This window comes from Natrix helvetica (assembly GCF_964273705.1).
Source record: "Natrix helvetica genome assembly, chromosome: Z".
NCBI lineage: Eukaryota > Metazoa > Chordata > Lepidosauria > Squamata > Natricidae > Natrix > Natrix helvetica.
This window is the reverse complement of record NC_138554.1, coordinates 40,236,922-40,252,876: the sequence shown is the minus strand read 5'-3', so window position 1 is coordinate 40,252,876 and position 15,955 is coordinate 40,236,922. Positions and strand designations below refer to the sequence as shown.

General features: G+C 38.8%; 1 long non-coding RNA gene across 1 annotated transcript; it reads left to right on the top strand.

Moving 5' to 3' along the window:
* Nucleotides 1-4,820: 4,820 nt before the first annotated feature.
* Nucleotides 4,821-8,361, top strand: LOC309382159. The gene is made up of 3 exons (XR_014173634.1): nt 4,821-4,961; nt 5,322-5,403; nt 5,789-8,361. It is a non-coding gene; the product is annotated as an uncharacterized lncRNA (long non-coding RNA).
* The last annotated feature ends 7,594 nt before the right edge of the window (nt 8,362-15,955 follow it).

The window sequence follows — 15,955 nt, the reverse complement described above, 5'->3', positions numbered from 1 at the left end:
AGAGGTGGGTTGCTCCTGGTTTTACTACCGGTTCGCTTAGTGTGTGCTTAGTGTGTGCTTCGCACATGCGCAGAACAATTTACAGTGAACTGCGTATATGCATGCACTACTAAACAACATGCCGGCAGCGGCAGCGGCAACCAGGGAACCGGTTTGGGAGTGTGACCAGCCTGGTTCTGCAACCCAGGCCAAAATACCACTATTGGTTTGGCTGAACCGGGCCAAACCGGGAGCAACCCACCTCTGCAACAGTCCCACTCCCTCCCTCCCTTCCCTACCATTGCCTTATAAGTGAGTTCTACTTATTTCCTTCCTCCCCTCCTTAGGCTGTGATGTCATCCTGCCCTTTACCTACAGTAGAATGGCAAAACTACCACCCAGAGTTCGAGTTTTGCAGAGGATTCAGAATTGGGAATAAAGCAGGTTAAGAAACATCTGTCCTGCCTCAAGAGAGTTATAATGATTCCAAATTACTCTAGTAGAGCCTGAAGTAAATCTGTGTCCTGAAATGGAACATTGGCCTAAATAAATGTGGTCCTTCCCATATACTAGTGTATGGGAACTAGTGTACTAGGAAGCTATTTTTCCCCCCATCTCTGAACGATACCACTTTTTCTTTTGAAGTGCTGTTAACCAGCAAGAAACACTCCTAAATATCTTGATAACTACATTTCATATGAAATCTTTGCCAATTTTATTTGCTGTTAATTAATTTCCTCCACATTTTTAATGATTCCTAATGGCTAATTCTTCAGCTTCTCCCCTGTCTTAAAGACAGGTATAGGGGAATCAGCTTACTTCTGGTAGTGTGCTTTCAAAGTTCAGAAGAACATCTTACACTGATTATAAAAGTCTGAAAATTGCCTGGATAGAAGCTTTGCACATTCTAGTAAATGAGGCCTTTGCTGTCACAAATTCATATTTCTTTATTGTTTTATTTAATTTGTCAAACATGCACAAGATAACAGGTATAAGTATAAACATGGACATGAACACAGGAAATGGGTACAAGTAAATGAGGACAATAGGACAGGGACAGTAGGCATGTTGGTGCGCTTATGCACATCCCTTTACAGACCTCTTAGAAATGGGATGAGGTCCACGGAAGAAGGTTAAAGTTCTGTGGGTTTGAGGATGTAACAACAGTCAGGTAGTGCATTCTAGACATTGACCACTTTGTTGGTCACTCATATTTTCTTCAATCGATTTTGGAGCGATTTACCTTGAGTTTGTATCTATTGTTTGCCCTTGCAGTTGAAGCTGAAGTAGTCATTGACAGGTAGGACAATTCTTCACTCATTTTATTTTCATTTTGTATGCTAATTGGTCGGTTTTGCTCAAACCATAGGGGACTTTATTGACAGGATTCCAAGAACTGGCTGTCATGAAACATGGGTTCATTAATCAGTTTTGAATTAGCACAACATGGTTTGTAAAACATAATTTCTGGTTTGAATTGTGACAGAGGTGCCTGGAAACACAGTAGGGCTCCTGAGCATCCTATGGAGGAACTCAATCATCAGTGTTTTTTGTATGCTTTGAAATCACATGAGGATAATCAAAATAGAGACATGCCATCTCTCTGTGTTAAACATTGCATGTTTCAGCAATCCTTCTGTGTGATTAAAGGAACAGCCTTTTGTTTCCTTTGTATGACAAGCTATCAAAATATATTTGCAACATTAAAAAGAAACCCAGCCGTCAGTAGTTTATTGTAATATCAATTTGTCTTTTTGTTGGAGGGAATATTACCTGAGATAGAGATCAGTATTTAGCTGTTATGTTCTGATGCATCCTATCTCTGACTGGATTATTTAAAAAAGAAAATTATCCGATTGAGTAACCGAATATAGAATTGAATGCAAAGTATAATTATATCAGGTGGTGAACTTGAAAATAATTAGCCAGCAGCTGTAGATGTTAAACAGTTATGCCTCTGCCACAGAGATTAATACAGACCTGTTCCTGCAAAGGAAGGGCAAAGCAGCTGAAAACATCTAATTCCTCCTTTTGGTTCAGCTATTGTTTTGTTCAAGATTGAGGTGATGATGTATTATTATTATTATTATTTTGGCTTGTTACACAGTCAGATGTCTAGACTGGATCTGGCAATTTTATCAGCCTATTGAATCCTTCCCCAGGATCTTGGATAGGCAGTTATTGTTGTTTGATGTGATTTATTATTATTGTTTGGCTGGGCAGGGTGTACAGATGTAACCGTCAGTGTAAACATTGATATAAGAACATTAACAATAAGCAATGGCTTTCTGGTCTCACTTCTTATGACTTTGCCTCCTCTCTTCTTAGAGTTTCTAGAACGGGGGTGTCATGTCGTCATGTGACATATTGGGGTTCCCTCCCCTTTGCTAAAGTGGGCATGGCCAGCGTGTGATGCATCTGGTAGGTTATGAGTTTGACAGCCCTGAGATAGGGCTTTAGTATGCCATGGTATGTGTCATTTTGAATTTTTTGATGTACTTTGCAGACCCCCCTCCTGTGCTCTCTTCCATGCTCTCTCTCCTCTCTCTAACTAGAGGACCATTCTTCCAAAGATAAAGTTATTGCATTCAAAGGGCTTTTGAAATTACAATGAAGGTTTCCTGTTTTGTTGCTTACCCATTTTTTGAATGGTGCATACTGAAGGAAAGTCACCATAAGCCATAAAATGTTGCTTAAAAATTTTCACATTTGATTTTGTCTCATAAACTGTTTTTCAAGCTTGGTTTGCTTGATCAAGCTTGGTGATCTTTGCAAATGATCTTGGGGTAGATGGGAGGAAATAATGTAATAAAAAAAATCCTACCTGCATCTTGAGTATGATATCAGATATGCACAATATTAAATGCTATATAAACATTTTTCGGTAAATAGAACATTTTCTGAATTAAGTAGTAATATTCTTGCAAGACATCAACGTAATCCAATATTGCATATGTATATTTGCACACTTAACAGTAATATATTATTATAGCTGCAATTTTAATAATAATGATATAATGATATAATAATGATATAATAATGATAGATATTTGATCCTTTTCAGATTTAGCTTGTGTCAAAAACAATTAGCTTATGGATAATGTATACTTAAATGTACTGTAAATATTACTACCATAGTATAAATACTATAATTTAATTATGATGATCATTTATAAGAAAACTGAATTATTGAATTGAACTTCATCTAGATACAGATATATGAGGTTTAGGGGTTATTTATGTGTGTCTGTATATATCCATATACAGAAAGATATAGATGTACAGATATTCTTCTAAATTCAGCTTTTGCTTGGTAGATATGATTTCTACTTCCACAATAATTCAGAAAAAAATGATGCACATTTTCTATATATGCACAGAGGTCATTCAAAATATTCAATCCAGAAGCATCCAATTCAATTTAACTTTTTGAATTAACCTGCAAGCATGACCCAGTGGTGGGTTCCGTATCCCGTTCCAACTGGTACGGTTGGAATGGGCCCGGCATCACTCACATGGACATTTGCAGTGCACGCACATACGTGCGTGCAGCATGCATGCGTCGTACCTGCCTGCGACACCTCCGCAAGCCTCCACGATGCTCCAGCTGCTTGGAGGAGCATCACGCAGGCACTGTACACGCCATGCACATGTGCAGAAGTGCCAAAGGCTTAAAGGATGGGTAAGGAGCTCGTGCGGGTGGGTGGGCCCTCCGGAGCACCATACTGGAACGGTACCCGGTGTTCAGGGCAGGCTCCGGTATACCCATACCGGAACATACCGCCTGCAACCCACCACTGGCAGGGCCCCAGTTTGTTCCAGGCCAAACCTCTGAATTGAATATTCACATACTTCATGCACAGGTTAAAGTTGTGGTTTCTTCTTGTCTAGTTAATAATGGACACTTTTGAGTTATGCCGAGAATATGGGCAAGATTTTAGAAAAGTCTATATTCGATTTTTGTCCTTGCTAAACATAGAAGCGTGGGGCTGGGGGGAATGTTAAGAGCATTGTTTTTTTAAATAACACCAATTATATGGGAAATTAAAAGAAATGGTGGTGTCCCTACTAGTATCCTTTAAACTTTGATCCACATTTTATTTGGGACAGAATACAAACATTGTAAAATAAATAATCACCACTTCTTCTCTGGGAATATTTGTTAGATTAGAATAGCTAACATCTGCCTTATAGACATCTGTGTTTTTCACTATTGCTAACTAATATATTTGAAAGATGTAGTTGAATGTGTCAAAATATGTAAACATTCTTGTATCAGCTCATTATTAATGAAATATGCAGTCTTACTAATGTTGTACACTAGGAAAATTGTAGATAAAAATTAAACTAAGGAAAATGTCATCTTTAAAGGTCAAAATTTATGTATTTATGGAATAACAAATGATGGGAGAGCAAACATATTGCAACTGCCCCTTCAGAAAAGTTTGCTGGCTTCTTTCTTGATGCTGTTATCATTCCCTTTATTTGTTCTTGGCAGTCAACTATTCCAGAATTTTGTGCTTGAAACATTTTGTTTTCATTTGCGCATCATATTAATCTACCTAACAGAGGGAGTGTTTTTAATATGACATGCTTATTATTAGCTTGTTAAAAAATTCAACAATCATTTAATTTTTCTCAGTGTGATCCAGAGAGTACCAACTACTGTGATAAAGGAAGAGGAAATAAATAGACAAATAAATAAACCAGAGGAGGAGGAGGAAGAGGAGGAGGAGGAGGAGGAGGAGGAGGAGGAGGAGGAGGAGGAGGAGGAGGAGGAGGAAGAAGAGGAGGAGGAGGAGGAGGAGGAAGAGGACAAGGAAGAGGAAGAAGTGGGACCTCTTAGTTGAGAATTTGGGAAATCTTAATTACATATACTTGGAGAATATCAAGTTGGGAAAATTGGTGTAGAACTACCAAAAACTAATTTGTTGTAATGTGACAGCTCTTTAGAAATTTGAAGATGTCATTCCCCCTTCATGGTAAATATATAGACCTCATTCAGCTTTTCTTCATGAAACTTTGGCTTCTCCCCATTTTCACCATTCTTCTCTGTAGAGCTTAATTTCTAAACAGCAGTCTAAAATTAAACATTGTTTGAGATAAATGGTTGTAAAATATACTCTTATGTCTAGTTATGCTTCTATTTGGGTTGTGGTTGGTGTGGGTGTGAGTTTGCATGTGTGTGCCTGTGTCTCTGTGTGTATCACATGAGTATCAGATTGGAAATAGAACTGCTATCTTTTTCTAAAATGACAGCGTAGAATGGGCCCATTAGTGATTCTATACTTTTCCCTGGTTATACTAGCAGCTCCTTATTTTTCTTCCTTTATCCCTGCAAGGTTGAAGGAAAATGCAAACGATAAAGACCAGAAATCTGATGGATTGATGCAACAACAGCCATGGATGCCACACAGAAGCTGCGTGAGTGAAGATCAAACACACTTTGAAATAACTTCCATGGGGTCATCATGAGTAGATATTGGCTTGAGCTAACAACAGCAACAGCAACTGTAGGAAAGTATAGAGATCCATTCGCTCATGTTAATAATCCTTTCACCTAAAGATTTGTTTTTACTCAAATATTGGGGTTCCTCTGAACCTGTTTCTTATCTATCACCCATTAGATGCATGTCTGCATTCAGTAATGTCAAGCTTTACAGAGATGGCTAGATTATTTATTTTCTTGCAAAGAAAGAAGTCATCCATATAAACAGAAGATCTGTCTAATTAAAGTGCACATGGGAATCTCTAGAGTTTAAATCTAGAGTTTAAATCCTAATATTTCTCCATTTTTCTGCATCAATAGATGTTTTTGCCCACCTATTCAAGGCCAGAAGAAGCAACTGCTGTGATGTTGCGGTGATGTTGTGCCTGGTTTCTGAATAATGGATTCCTGTACTGCCAGTTTCAACCTTTCCACAGAACGTAGGAGGCGGCCAGCATATCTAAATGCCAATCTGTTGTCCAAACTAAGAGACATTGTTTTTGTGGAGAAACTTGAGTGGTCATCAAAATCAGTGTTACTCAAAATTCAATAACTTTAAGATGTGTAGGCTTCAATTCCCAGAACTTGCTATCCATCTATGTTGGCTGGGATATTCAGATAATTGAAGCCCACATATTTTAAGATTGCCAAAGCAGAGAACCACTGATTAACATGCTGAGAAATCATGTGTGAAAAACACTGGATAGATGCACCTAACAAGAGATAGTGTCAGAGGTGGTATTCAGCCGGTTCGGACAGGTTTGCCTGAATCAGTAGTGGAAAGCGCAGGTGGACCTGCCCGCCCGCCCGCCCCAGCTCTAAACTGTCCTATTTAGGCATATTTTCAAGCCAAAGCACATGCGTGGAAGGCCAAGTGCATGCATTTGGAGCATGGCAATGGTGTCCCAAAGGCAAATGTAGCTTTCAATTATATGCCCCTTTAACTTATGAATTAAAGCTAGCCTTAATTGTTCCTTGGCCACTGGACTTTTGATCATTAAAAGATGGGAATTTTCAAGATTTATACAGGGCTATAGAACAACTTTATTCATTAAATGTATATGCTTTTACTGATTTATATGTTTAACTTGTTAATCGGTGCCAAGATGGAATGGAAGAGTAGAAGGTGAGCACTTCCATGCTGACAAGCATCACTGCCAGAGAGCTGGGCCATCTGGGGAGGGACTGTCCCAAATTTTGCTACCACACCTGGTTGTCTCACTGTCTCCTTGTGCCACCACCCAATCCGCCCCACTGGTTTGGTAAGAAGTTACTGCTCAGCCTAGTTCAGCAAAACAAGTTGGACAACTTTTGTTTGGCACGTGGCTCCTCTTAAGGTAGGGTGAGCTTGGGCTGTCACCCCTGGGCGGAATGCCTCTCCGAGTCATCACGGCTTCCTGTCATGACAGGACATTGGGGACACTGAGAAGGAGGATGAATGGCAAACAGGATTAAAAACCAAAGAGTCCCACATCCGAGTCACTTGCTTCCCCAAACTGAGGAGCCCGTGTTTCCCATTCAATCGCCATGATCCACGCTTATTCCCTCAAATTACCTTGTTAGAGAAATTCTCTGTGTGCCTAATGCTCTCTGGATAAAAGTACCAATGTGGTATTTTTCTCAGCAGCTATAACTTATTCCCGTGCTTGATTTGCTATGTCTTTTCAAGAAGGATTTGCTATTTGGCTTATTCCACTAGTAGTAAATAACATTGTAAAATAGCTTCACTTGATCTACAAAAATTTTGCACCGAAAATATGTTTAGCTTTATAATAAACTGGTGGAAAGATATAAAGAGCTGCCGTTGGACTTAAATTAGTGGTCTGGAGAAAATAGTGGTTCTCTTCAATAAAAAATAGGAAGAAGCCTCAAAACAATAAAAAAAGACATCCTCAATTCCCAATCTGCAATTGCAGTCCATTTTGTCAGTCGAAGTTGTGCACATTTATTAACTTGTTATCCTTGTAATTGTTTTGATTTTATGTAAGTGAGCAGCTGGTGTGTGGTCAATATTTGATGCTATCTTGTTTTTTTTTTTATGGCTAATCCTGAAGATAATAACACTGAACTCAGTTGATTTAAGAACTGCTTTTTTATTACTGACAAATTTAAAAAATGCATATGTGTGTGTGTGTACTGAACATATGCTCTGCAACAACTTTACAAAGTTTTGTTTAAGCTATACAAATACAGCACTTCAAATCTTGTTTTTGATAGCAAGGTACTGAGGGAGAGGCATACATTTGAAATGAAACAAATTAGCAGTAAAATTGATGTTATTATTAAAATTAAAAGTTTTACTTTTAAAAAATGAAGATGGTGAACAGGGAATGCTAGAAGAAATAGCATTTAGAATTTTATTTTAAAAAAATATCATATTGCACTGCAATTAAGATTTGTAACTTAGCTTGTTTTCTCAAAACTATTTTTTTCTTTTGATGACTTGAAAACATGGCAACTGTTGACATACAATTGAATATTTCTTTTACAACTAAAAGCATGTGTACTTATTTCACTTTTTTTTTATTTTACTCATTATTTTAAGGAAAACTGAAATGCCTTAGAGAAAATTATGGTTTCTCAGCCAGGCCACTAACAAAGGTACCTTTAATGGTTGGGATCTGTAGGGGAAAAATAGATAGTCTACCAATGACATGTTCTGAAGACCATGGTTCTAGGCCAGAGTTTTGTTAACCAGTACAGTAATTCAAGTTTAATAAAAATTTGAATTCACATGTATTCTATGGTTTGCAATTGTTTAATGTAGTAGTTCTTTCATGTGGTATATATACATCTGTTCTGTACCATGGTGAAACTTGGAAATAGTCTAGGTGGGCATAGGATAAGTCACTAAAATGGTCTTTAAAATGTATCATAAAAATGTGATAATAAAATACACACAAAAAATGATGGACTTTTCATTTCTATGATGGTAGACTTGGGCTTTGCGTGGTGTGATGAGATATGAAAGGTTGAGAACCACTGGTTTAGAACTTGAGTAAAATGCAGACATCATTTGGTATAATATTTTATGCATTTTTCAATGTTGCTAGTCACTCTAGAATGAAAAACTCACAAGGTGTTTAAAAGAATTTAAAATGTCATGGAAGAAGAAAAGACAGAAGCAACTGGGTGTCAACACTAAATGTGATGAGTCTTCAGATATGTCCTTTCTTGGATGCATATGGAAATATGCATATGCATGTACCAAAATTAAAGGAAATTAAAAAGGCCAATATTCCTTTTTAGAAAGGGCATCTGTCTATGAAATACACCAACGTACTTGCAGAGGTCTAAGGAATCTGAGTAGGACATCACACCTGTTATCGTTTTTCTGTGGCCTCTCTTCTTCCTTTCTGTGGCTGCTTGCCTAGTTTCTTCTTAAGGAAAAGACAATGGAGAGGAAATGCAGAGTCCAAGATACAGTATCTTGCTCTTCAAGGGGTTTAATAAGACGGCATCTTCTTTGCCATCACACTTAGTTCAAAAGAAGACTAGAATGACAACTAAAACTTACTTCTATATGCTAGGTCAGCAGACCTGCACAAATATAGATAACCATGAGTTATCTAGAGTCTAGACTCCTCAATATGGGCTAATTGAGGCAACTGCTCACAGACTGAACGACACTAGGTTTGGAAAGGTAAGATGAATGATCCAGTGTAAACTGCAAATACTGTGGTTCAAAGCTCTAATCCATTGCTGTGAATTCTTGGGCCAACCACTATGCCTCAATTCATTCTACCTCATAAGGTTGCTGAGTAGATAAAATAAGCACCATGAAAAGAAAGACCTGAATGGTACTATATGGAATGATTTATGAGTTTGGCTTGTAGGAAGACTTCACATTCTTTCATACGTGAATCATATGTCATACTCCAATCAAACTCCCCATCACCACCACCATGTGTTTCATTTTAATGTGATAGAACAATGAAATGTCAAACAGAGAAGAAACAAAATTTGGAATCAGATCTCTTATTTAAAACCTGGATAATAACCCTTTTCAATCAAACCTTTTTTTAATCTTATTGACTTTGGAAAATTATTCTGAATGAAATTATCTGGTTATATTTAATGACTGATTATATCTGATCAGGATCAATTCTTAGTGACTACATAGATTTTATCCATGATTTGTCCCCACCCGGTCCTTCAGATCTTTCAACAGTGTACCTATCACTGTAATTGACTATATCTCCTTTGCTGTTGATCATCCTTTTCTTCTCTTTCCTTCTATCTTTCCCAGCATTAGAGCCTTCTCCACAGAGCTGGGTCTTCACATTATGTGTCCAAAGTAGAATAATTTGAGTCTGGTCATTTGTGCCTTGAGTGAGAACTTGGGTTGAGTTGTTCAAAGACCCATTTGTCATTTTCACTGTACGTGAGATTCTGAAAAGTCTTCTCCAATACCAACACCAAAGGCATCAATACACTTTCTATCCTGCATACATCAAAACCCCTATCCTTTACAAATTCCACCCAAATTTAAAAAATAAAACATTTTGAGATTTTTTTCTCCCATGTTTAAGTTTGAAATCTGTTATGCCCACATTCCAAAAAAAAAACCTCTTAGCATCCCAAAGTGGTTGCCCCAAATCAGAATATTACATCATGCTAGCATTGCAATTTTCAGTGTATACCCACAAGCATGCAGGTGTAAAATTCCCCAACTTTTGCCAAGAAATCTTAAAGAAAGTCAGTTTTTCCCTAAATGAGAGGAAGTGATTCTCTCTCTGACTATTCTTCCTAATTCCAATGGAAAATGCTGCATTATACAAGAAAGAGGTTGAGATAGGAATGCGCTCTGCTTATTCAGCATTTAATAAATGTGTGCATGCTCAGGGACGGCTTTACAACTATTCTTAATGCTAAACTCAGCTAGTCTTTCAAATGTTTTGGACATTCAGACTTCCATTAAAGTGGTTGCTTCACAATCCATTAGTTCTTTAGCTCAGTGTTGTCCTTTCTTTGACTGCCAGCAACTTCCCAAGATTCAGGGCAGAGATCTCAGCCACATACAGAAATGTCTGTTTTTGAACTTCTCTTGCAAAATAGAGGTTCTCCTCTGATAAAGAATTCTCCTCTGATACAGAGCCTTCAACAATATTGAGAAATAGCTCTGTGGTGTGTGTGTGTGTGTGTGTTTGTGTGTGTGTGTGTGTGTATACATACCTGTATGCATCTGTGTGTAGTGGTGTACTCCCAACATGGGTTTAAACACGTCAAACAAACACTTTCCTTTCTTGTTCTTTCTTTTTTTTCTCCTTTAATTTTTATTTGGCAGCTGTAGTAAAATACATGGCTGTCTCCACATTGTCTGCCCACCCGCCGGCACAAGGTTCCTGTTTGTACACAGCCCTCAAACAAGAAAGCTGAACCTTGGGGTGTGTGTGTCTGTGCAGAATTACTAGTTGGGTTAACTCTTTCCTTATCCAAGACTAGACATTTTCCTCCTAGAATTAAAAATAAGGGCAACCCAGTCCTAGACGTTATATTGCTTGAGAGATGGGGCAACATATGGAATAACATCCCCACCTACATCTCAACTGAAGGCATCTGCTACTGTCCAGTGGCATTTGAAAAAGCACATTGCTACATTTAATCTTCTAAGCAGCAGAGTAGATGTTACAGGCATTCTCCAGAAGGCAGAAAGCAGGAAACATTTCCTTCACCAGTTAAGGCTGGTGACAAAGTCGAGCAAGCTATCTTTGAAAGCATGGTGTGGAGGCAGAGCATATCCAGTTTACACTCTCCAAGTTAAATAAAGTTATTTTGGTATTGGAAGTAGCAGCCCCCAACCAAGGCCATGCCTTTCCCTAGCACCCCAGAATTGGTCACTTTTGTCTAATGGTAGACATCCCTGGAAATGTAAGGTAATTTCCCATAATCAGAGGTTGGGAAAACCACTAGGGACTCTATGTGCAGAGTAGATTGGATAAGTCAAGGGCTATCAGGGTTGACCCTAAACAGAGATGATTCAAGAAATCTGGAAACCTAGACTGCTTTCCAAACCCTTTTGTGTAAAATACACTGTATAATATTATGTTTCAGCTATGTATGTCTTCTTATATAGTATATTCTTACCACTCATCAATTTACTATTCATGTAAACTACTAGAAAGAAATGAGAAAGGCTGTGTTCTTGCATCCTGCTAAGCCATCACACTCTTTGCAATTGGCTTGTAGTGTTACAAGAACCCAAGCCACCCATGGTGCATGAATCATGATAAATACAATCTTTTTTTATTTGGAGCCCACAAGTCCAAGAGAACTGGTGGGAATCCATTATCTTTTAAGTAATTGTTAAGCATTTGCTTTTCAGGTTGAGCTTTTAGGGAGGTGATGATTCAAAATCAATTGATCATGGATAAAGTCCCAATGGTCCCAAATACTCTGTCAAACCTGAAGCAAGGACAATCAAGTAGGTGGAGAACACAACACTGCTGTTGCACATAATATGAATTTATTTGTTTGGGTTTGATTTCAGAGCTGCTTATACATTTTAAACCTGTCCTGGGTTTCAGATAAGATTGTTTGGACTCTTTCCTCCCATTGCACAGAAAGAAGATGATCTGATATCCTTCTCTGACCAATATGAATGTTATGAAGACAAACCAGCATTGTTGAAACTAGACGTTCCCTCAAAGCACAAGACGAACGATGCCTTCAGTTCCTCTTCCATGATATCTTCTGAGCTTGAGGTATCAGAATATAACAGCCAGTCTACACTGGCAAACCGTGCAGGCAGGTAGCATCATGTTAGTCAAGTAGGCAAATTTGACAAGTCAGCTGCAGCGGTAGGTTGATATCACAAATCACCTACAAAAGAGTGAGGATTATGGAGAAAGTCATCTTTGCCATGACGGGAAAAACTGGGCTGACATCAGGAAAGCAAGAAGAGCTGCCTGAGCCCCAGGCAAGTCTCTCTGACTCCCACCAAAGGAAAACCAAGTCAGATGCTAAGCCCTACTGAGTGTGGATAAGGAAAATAAAGAAAGGGAGAGGGTTGCAAAAAACCAGATGGCCACTAGATGTCAGCAAAGATATCTAAAGACTTCTAACTCTTTCCTACTTGTCCAGAGTTTTGCAACCTAGATATCTTTTCTCTCTTTTCTCAAGCAGGAAGGAGAAGGAAAATAATAATAGACTGGAATTGAGCAGGGAAGAACCATGGCCTCTCAGGGTGTGCACTAACAGAAGAGATGGATTCTCCTCCCTTCCTCCCTCTTTCTTTATTCTCTTCTTCCCCTACACCTTCAGTTCCCCTACGCCTTCCCCTACAATTAGTTGAACATATATGGGAAATGATTTGACCTTTCAGGAAAGAGTAGGTAAGCCTCCTGTGCTGGAAGGCCTAAAGCCCCATGCCCCTTGTAATGTTTCTGTTGCCAGTTGGTATAGGTTTCGTGATATATAAAATCTCCATCACTAGAGCTCATGTTCGTTCATTCATTCGTTCATTCATTCGTTCATTCATTCGTTCGTTCATTCGTTCATTCATTCTTTCATTCATTCATTCTTTCATTCATTCATTCTCATATTATTCTATCCCAGATACCTTTATCTGGGATAAATTTACCATCACCCCCGGGTAAAAATTATATCTTCAAAAATAGAGGGGACTTACAATCTCTCTAAATAGAAAAATAGAAAACTGATGGCAGAAAAAGATGTAGTGTTCCACAAGTCTACCCATTGGGGTTTATTATTATTTTTATATATAGTTGGAAGATGGAAATGTGTTTACTCTGAGCATGTTTAAACTCAGTTATTGATGATTGAACCATTACCTCCACTCGATAAGGAGGTAAGGACTTGAAGACTTAACTGAAACTCCTGGCATCTCTCACCAATGGCCATACTAACTCAGAATACCCGGAGTTGTAATTCAACTACATCTTCAAGGACCAGAGCGAACCCATTCCTCTTGTAAGAGAATGAAATATTTTGGAAGATAGAAACTGAACTACAACTGATTGCAGACTTTCAAGGGATGTATCAGCCACTGATGTCACCTGCCTATTTCTCATCTCCTAGAACGTTTTGTTTTATCTAGTTTATTTATTTAATTTGTCAGACATGGACGAGATAACAGGTATAAGTATAAACATGGACATGAACACAGGAAATGGGTACGAATAAATGGGGACAGTAGGACAGGGACGGTAGGCACACTTGTGTGCTTATGCATTCTCCCTTATAGACCTCTTAGGAAAGGCTAAGACAGTTTAAGGTTAAAGTTATGTGGGTTTGAGGATGTAACAACAGTGTCGGGTATGCATTCTAGGCATTGACCACTCTGTTGCTTAAGTCGTATTTTCTGTAATCGAGTTTGAAGCAGTTATATCCTTTTTTTTCTTTAAAGAAAGGAAACAGAAAGAAGAAGTTGTAAAAACCAGGAATCTGATTTCTTTTATATCCAAGACAAAATGGCAATAGAATTACAGTGCCCAGGCTAGATGGGAAGGAGGAAACGAAGATGGTTATAGAAGCTGGATGGGTTGCTATCCATAACCTTGTCAATCCCCAGGTTTGTCATCAAGGCTCTGTAGCTTGGTCATTGTTAGGATAAGAGGGAAATAGGCCACTAATTGCAAAATGCTTAAAACTGACTTCAGTCTGTCTCAGCAGAGGACTGGGGATTAAACACGGGTGACATCATGAGAATGTCTCCCTTAACAAATGTTACTCTTTTCATGCTGTGGTAAGGAGCATGTGTGAATATGTACTTAACTCAGCTGGTTAACCAGCCCCTTTTCTGGGTTACATATTATACCATCTCCTTAATTAACAAAATGGCTGGGTTTAACCAAGCATAAAAGTTACCAACCTTAACATGTTGTATATGCCTATAACTGATCTAGTGTGTTGCATAAACACAAACTTAGAATCAAAAGTGATTTTTGAGACTTTCATGTCTAGTCCTTAACTTAATGCGAGAATCCAAATTAAAATGTCCACAATTCACTGTTCTCAGTAATTAGTTGTGCATGTAGTCCTTGTTTAGTATCCATTCAGTTACAGTAGTGATGGTTTGTGACCAATCCTCACATTTATAACGTTCAGAAATCTATAAAGCAAACTGAAGTAAAATCACAGGCACAAGTTCTACTTTCACCTAAGAAATGCTATGCTTAATGACCAAGTTGTCAGTTCCTAACTTAGTCAATAAATGGGAACTACCTATATACTATCAAACTCTTATTACTCTTATGAGGTTTTCCCTAAGATTCACTTGGAACATGCCTTTATTTATTTAAATCTAGTGTTGCTTGATTTCCCTTTTCCTTCTGCTCCTTTATTACATCATCAGCATGCACATTATAGAAAGTTCTAATACCAAAGTATTTGCCATCTGAAATTTCTTACAGAAGTAAAATAGTTGGGGCAGGAATAAACAGAATAGACAAGTCTTTTTCAGTTATGTCTGTTCAACTGAGTTATATGATGTGTAACAGCTAGATATGGAAACTAAGGAAATGCAGCAGAAGCTTGATGGAAAAGGTGGCTTTTGAGGGGCAATTTGATAGCAATAAAAGAAGGAGTGAGATCACGAGTGCAGATGTTCATAGCCAACATGCCCAAAGACCTATACAGCCATCAGTAAAGTTCATGTTTAAAAAGGTGTTTCCCAATGGGCTAAGTTTGAGGGGGAGGACAGTTCAGTTTGAGGTGCAGTAGTGATGGCATTTCTCCTGCCCACTGATAGGTACGTGGAGTTTCACACCCAGCAGCTTTGCTTGCTTGTAGCTAGGTCACTTTAGATCAGTGTTTCTCAATCTTAGCCAGCTTAAGATGTGTTGACGTCAAGTCCCAGAATTCCCCAGCCAAACAGGAGATCTGAAGTACACAGATCTTAAAATGGTCAGAAAGGGAAGCACTGCTTTAAATTCCAGCCTTAGCTCCTTGCTAAAGACTGCCTTGCTCTTGAGATTATGTATCTTGCAAAAGGTATATATATTTCATTGTGTCAAACTGGATCCTAGGCACGTGCCCTAAAGCCCTACTCTGGCAATGCCTCAGTTAGGTAAGAGACGCCTCCTTCTATGCAATTCAGCAGGAGGACAACAGCAATGCTATGGTGCAATCTCAGCAGAATAAGATTGTATATTTATAATTTTACTTTCTTCCAAGTAGCTTGTTGTCTCTCTCCTTTTGGGGCAGGGGTGTCAAACACAAAGCCTACAGGCTGGATCTGACCTACAAGTGCTTAGATCTTGTCTGCGGGGCCACCCTGGAAATGGTGAAGGATTAGCCCATGGTGCCTCTGCCAGTGAAAATGATGCTCCAGAAGGCTGCATACAGCCCTCCCCAGCTCCATTTTTGCTGAAAGAGGGTTGCAGGAGGCTGTCGCAGCCGAAAACAGAGTTCGGGAGCCTGTTTTTGCTGGCCGAGCACTCAGGCCACCACCAGCGCCTCTAAAACAAGTGACATTGAGCTGGCCCACCCCGGCCATGCTAACCCCGGCCCAAGATCAAACACAAC